Source organism: Felis catus, chromosome B4, assembly GCF_018350175.1.
Source record: "Felis catus isolate Fca126 chromosome B4, F.catus_Fca126_mat1.0, whole genome shotgun sequence".
Taxonomy (NCBI): domain Eukaryota; kingdom Metazoa; phylum Chordata; class Mammalia; order Carnivora; family Felidae; genus Felis; species Felis catus.
Genome location: NC_058374.1, coordinates 75491948 through 75498542, shown reverse-complemented (window position 1 = coordinate 75498542; position 6595 = coordinate 75491948).

Here is a 6595-nt window from a genome sequence, read left to right as displayed (position 1 = left end):
TTTTCAGACCCGTAAGCTTGATAAGGATCCAGCAATAAGAAGACAACAGAGGGGGAAGCAAAGAAATGGTACGTGTGTATATGTGTGTTTGCAGTGTGTGTATAGATTGTCTCAGTTTTGAGCAACTATTGGTGTACCTAACATATTCCATGCCTGCTATCCCATTTCAGACTCTATAAGAAAGGCTAACATGACATTACCTGTTCATTCATTCATTTTCCTGAGCATTAATTTATTTAGTTTATCCATTCATTCTTTAATACATCTTTTCCATTAACTTAGCCTTCTAAGTTCTATACATTTATTCATTGATCTTCCTTCCATCTGTCCATCCAAAGCTCCATTCATTCACTCATGAATTTCCTGCTGTATGTCAGGTTATGCTGGACTTAGAGAAAGCCACATTGCAGATACTTATGTTGAACTGCTATATACATGCACATTTCTCTGCTAGATTTTAAGTCAGTCTTACCAAGTATCCAGGGATGACTTATCTTTCTAGACCAGTTCCTTATGCTTCATTTGAAACTTGATATAGCACTGTACATTCAAGTCCTGCTTCTTTATTAAACACCCCTTGGTTGGTATCTCCACACGTTCTTCTGACCAGTCCCTTGACCTCTTAGTCTGCCTTTTATTCTCTAGCTTTGTTCTGACACCAGAGTCTGATGTTGGTATTGCCCAGAGGACTCACAACAAAAAGTTAAATCCTGAAAAACTAGCCGAGTTTTCAGTCTTTGTCATTTTCTTTACTTGGACAAAAAAGTAGAGATGTCTTTTCTCCACTATTAATATTAAACATTCATAATTCATATTAATATTAAACATTCATAAAGATCCCAAGACTCTGAGTCTCAGAAGCTAGATCTAGATGACAGCTCAGTCTGTCCTGTAGGTGGATCTGTAGTTTTAGAATGGCCCAATTTAACTCTGATTCAGCAAACAATGAAAGCAACTTTCAGGACAAAGAGTCCATTTTAAAGAGCCTCTCTCATCTCTGAGTTTGTCAAGTCCTGTCCTTTCCAATGAATATTTTCTCTATCTTCATTTTTTTAAGTGTATTTATTTATTTATTTTGAGAGAGGGAGAGAGAAGAGAGAGAGAGAATGAACAGGGAAGGGCAGAGAGAGAGAGAGGGGGAGAGAGAGAATCCCAAGAAGGCTCCACACTGTCAGCACAGAGCCTGACACAGGGCTCCAACTCTCGAACTGTGAGATCATGACCTGAGCTGAAACCAAGAGTCAGATGCTTAACTGACTGAGCCACCCAGGCACCTCTGTGTATGGTGATTCTATTTGTTTATGAAACAGCCCTGACACATACCTTTCTTATAGATGAGGAGCTAAGACACAGAAAAAGTTGAGTAACTTTCTCAAGATCATAGAGATAGTAAGAGTCAGTTGGAATTTGGGCTCAGGAACTTTGCATATGACATTGTCATATCCTGTCTAAGGGGATGGGTATCTTGGGTCACTCCTTGGCGAAGGAGCCACATAGCATAATACAAAGTACCTAAAGTCTTGTTAGACTCACATATATTTAATTTTTAAAATGTTAGGTAGTTGAACAAATGCTGGGATTGGTGGATTATTGAGAATGAGAAGAGAGAGAGGTCCAGTGTTTCTTTTATTCACCGAATGTGGGGATGTTCTCCACGGCCAAATGCAGAGGGGCTGGGGTAGGAATTTGGTTACTGAGTGGCAAATGGTATAAAGATCTTTGGATGTCTAGACTCACACCAGGGCTGCGGAGGAGGGATGAATGTAGGAGAGAACTGAAAAGGAACTTTTTGAATCCAGATTTTTTCCCTCAAACCTGGTCAGACTCCTGACCCTTTCTCTGTGTGCTTCACATCATAGATATTTACTGGGGTCAAGGGGAGTTAGTAAACGAAAAAAAAAATGAACTTTTTATAGTAGATGTGGTTTGGCATCCTAGAAGAAGAGGGTTTTCTCAGGGTGACCATTATCTGTTGTCTACTCTGATCTACTCTGGTGTGTACGCGCTACTAGCCCCATCCACCTTGACCTTTGTGCTTCCACCTGCTGGTCCCAGGTTTCACTGAACTGCTAGAGCCCAGGCCAGGGCAGACTCTGAAGCCAGGTTGCGAGACATGCCGGACCCCCATGTTCAGCATAACTCACTGAGGGTAGAGAGTTCTTCTCATGTAGCTGGATGGCACAAAGGCCCCAGTGTATGGGAAAAGTGATTTCTGGGTCAGGAAGCTCAGTCTCCAGCAAACAGAAAGCTAATGAGAAGAGAAGAAGGCTGGATTAGGAGAGGGAAGATAGGGACCAGGCAGGAGAGAAGAGCAATCAGAGCGGACATTACCGAGTTCCAGGCTTTTTGCGATTCAGACTTCCTGTCGCTTTGGTCTTTTCATGATGAGATCTCATCTGGACTGGGATGATCTCTATGCCTATGGGAACAAATGTTTCTGTAGGAAAGGCGATCAGTCCTTTTTTTTTTTTTTTCCTGTTTGGAAGTCACAGTGAGAGCAGAAAACTGATTATACCAGAGCTACTCTTAAAGGTAGAAGCTTCAAGACCAGCATTTTCTGAGTTCTGTCTTGCTCCTCCTTTTCTCTCCTACTCGATAGGTGGTAAGACTATCAAATCCTCAACAAAAACTGAAGAGCTTCCCTCCAGTGGTCATAGGCCGCACCACACGGGCATCTTTTTATTTAACTTCCTCTCTGATTTTAAATACTGTCATAGGAGAATCCGGGAAGTGAGTGATTCTCACATAAAACCCTTGAGAAGGGTATATATAGATGAGGCAGTCAGTAATTGGTGAACTGAGCCTGGCAGCCTAGGAGATGAAGGAGCCAATGTCCTTTATTCCCTGAAGTCATAGCTTGAAGCCCAATTTGAAACTCATTAACTAGACAAGTTGAAATTTGTAAAAACTTCAGATGATTCGATTTGGTGTGGTCTTTTGGAACTTCTGTGTTGAAGTTATGGTCTAGAATGAAATCACTCTCCCCAAATGTAGCACCTTGGATTATTGAATATTTCATGCTGAAAGAATTTGAGAAATGGCAGGTGCAGGAAGGACTTTCTGATCTTCCCCTGACACAGATCATAAAACTCTCACGTAAGAGGTGCCCTCCCTATACCTGGAGGAAAGGGGCGTCCTTATTTCTAAAGTGAAGGGACACAGAGAGGAAACTGAGCAGGCCTTGCTAAGTACGCATCCCCATTCTCCTCACTTGCACTTACCATACTTAGCTCACCTTTGTCTTATCACATCTTTCCATGACTTTCCAGTCTTTTTCATAAAAACAGGTTTGTACGTTTTGATCAACAAGTTCCCGTTGTGAGGTGTTAGCTAATCTATGGGGGTAATCAAATTGCAGTATGTATCTAAAACAAACAGGGGTGCCTGGGTGGCTCAGTTGGTTAAGTGAGTGTCCGATTCTCGATATTAGTTCACTAGGTTGTGATCTTGTGGTTGTGAGATCAAACCCCGTGTTGGGCTCAGCGCTGAGTGTGGAGCCTGCTCTCTCTCCTTCTCTCTGCCCCTCCCATGGTCACTCTCTCGCTCAAAATAAAGAGACATTTAAAAACAAACAAATTGCAGTATATAAGTATATTATTATATCAATATGTTATATACCTTAAACTTATACAATGTTATATTTCAATTATATCTCAGTAAACCTGGGAAAATATCCCACTTGAGTTTAACTGTTTCTTCTGGTCTTCATTTTCTTATGAAGATGCCCATGTCACGCAAAACTTAAATAAATTTGTATGGGTTGTGATGAGCACCAGGCGTTGTAAGTGCTGAATCACTAAATTCTACACTGAAACTAATATTGCACTGTATGTTAACTCACTGGAGTTTAAATAAAAACTTGAAAAAGAAGAGACAATTTGTATGCTTCCCTTTTGTTTGTCTTTCGTTCCAGGAGTCCCAGTCATGAACTTAAAAGGGTGGAAGAAAAAGATTTTTTTCCTCCCTACAGGTATAAATATTTCAATTGACTTTAGAAACCTTGGATTCATACAGTGTTTAAGGAATTAATAAGCTTTTTTTCTTTTAATCTTAAGAAATGCTAATCTTGAGAATTCCGGAAGAGGGAAACAGAAAATAATGAACACAGTTACGATACGATCCCTTTGTTTTAATCACTACATTCTCCCCTACTTATAAGAAAAATTTTCAAACAGCCAAATTAAGATATAAAATGAAGCAGTATATTATTAATATTGTCTTGTTTTTTTAGCATGCTAGATAAGATTCTTTTAAAAGGCTAGCATTTTTAGAACAAACAATGTTGTCATTTAAATCTATCATTCGTTACAATTGTAACAGCACTCCAGCTAATGTTAAGGGTTAGTTTAAGGGTCAGGGCACCCGGGTGGCTCAATTGGTTGAACGTCTGACTGTTAACTTCAGTTCAGGTTATGACCTCAGGGTTGTGGGATTGAGCCCTGTGTCGGGTTCTGTGAGGAGCATGGAGCCTGCTCTCTCTCTCTCTCTCAAAAAAAATAAAAAAATAAAATAAAAAAAAAAGAGTTAATTTAAGGGTTAGCAAATTAACACAACCCTCGCTTGCTCACTTGATCAGTGACAAAACTAATTTACTTTCTTTGAGATTTGCAGACCACTGGCATTGGGGAATGAAAGACCAGAATTTTCCCAGGTCACAGAGGCCAGAAAGTCTGTTTGAAATCTCACAGGCTTTCTGATTAGCCCAGTAGCAATCTTGTAGCAAAATGTTTTTCTTTTTTAAGGTCACACAAATGACTTTACCAACCTCCCTTTGCGCATCTGTAGACCTTGCCCTCCTTTGCAGAAAGAACAGAGTACTCTTGCACAACCACCTCTGGGTACCAAGGAACCAGACCTTTTTGCACAATCCTCCCCCCGGGCACAAGGAACTAGATAGAACTTCTTGCACAACCTCCAAGCACCGAGATAGCTCTGTAGCTGGCATCATCCAGTCTGCAGATAATAAAGAAATGTCACAGACCAGAGCACTCCCTGAACTGAGTAAACCCCTTTAAAGATCTCTGGGCCAGGCAGAAACCCTGGCCTTCGGACAAGTCGGCCTTCGGACAAGAGTTCACCTTCCCCAAAGGTGGCCAGCCTCCCGAATAAAGCTCATATTCCCTTTCAGTCAAAACTTGTCTCTTGAGTATTAATTGGCCTTTCAAGGGACGGGCAGCCAAACATGGGTTTCGGTCACACAATTACTATTTGGTACAGTTATAATATTAAATGTATATTTAGTGCTCATTAAATGTGTGTGTATGTGTGTGTGTGTGTGTGTGTGTGTGTGTGTGTGTTACAAAGAAAATCACAGGCCCCAAATGGCATCACTTAGCTTAAGGCCCCAAGTCAGTAAACCAAGACTTAATAATCTTCCTGCAGTTTCAACCCCTCAGAAATGTAACCTTTAACCAGTCAACGTGGGAATTTCCTGGTCAGCACTAGGAAATTTACTGAAAGACATCCTAGCTTTCCCCTTAGGAGGGCAACCTTGCCTAAAACAATGGATTCTTTGCTAATAATTTCCTTTTTTCCACTCCCTCTCTACCTTTAAAAACCTTCCCTTTGGAGCTCCCCTCTACTTGGCTGATAGGATGCTGCCTGATTCATAAATCAATTAATAAAGCCAATTAGATCTTTAAAAAATTTTTTTTTAAAAACATTTATTTATTTTTGAGAGATAGAGACAGAGCATGAGCAGGGGAGGGGCAGAGAGAAAGGGAGACACAGAATCCAAAGCAGGCTCCAGGCTCCAAGCTGTCAGTACAGAGCCTGATGCGGGGCTCAAACTCACAAACGGTGAGATTATGACCTGAGCCGAAGTCGGACGCTTAACCAACTGAGCCAGCCAGGTGCCCCAAAAGCCAATTAGATCTTTAAAATTTACTTGGTTTTTGCAGACATCAAATATACATTACACATATACATATCAAAGCACGTTAAAGTACTGAATAAAACCAAATCTGATGTCCTTGGGGAGTGTGGCATGGTAAATTAGAAAAAAATGCTTTTGCATATGCAGATTGTTTTCAGAAGGAGGTTATAAAACGCTTTCATGGGGTGCCTGGGTGGCTCAGTCCGTTAGGTTAAGCGTCTGACTTTGGCTCAGATCATGATCTCACGGTATGTGGGTTTGAGCCCCGCCTTGGGCTCTTTGCTGACAGCTTAGAGCCTGGAACCTGCTTCGGATTCTGTGTCTTCCTTTCTCTCTGCCCCTCCCCTGCTCATGCTCTGTCTCTCAAAAATCAATAAACATTAAAATAAAACTCATTTTCTTTGCACTGTTTGCACGAGGTAGTGAGCTCTTCCATGCAAGTGTGTACTCTTTTCAAAATTTTGTTAACATATTAACTCTTACTATGCTTTTGTGCGCTGCAAGACAAGAGGTAGTCATGAATACCTACGGTTCCTTAGTGGTTCTATGTTACCTCTCTGCCGAGGTTGTTATAAAATATTGTTATTTTGGACATTAATGCAGTTAAGACTATTTCTAGTACTCAAGCAAGAAGCAAAACAGAACAGATTGAAAATGAAACAAAATGTTGAAATGGGCTGAAACATGTTTGGCTTATATGAAAACCTAAAGTTTGATAAT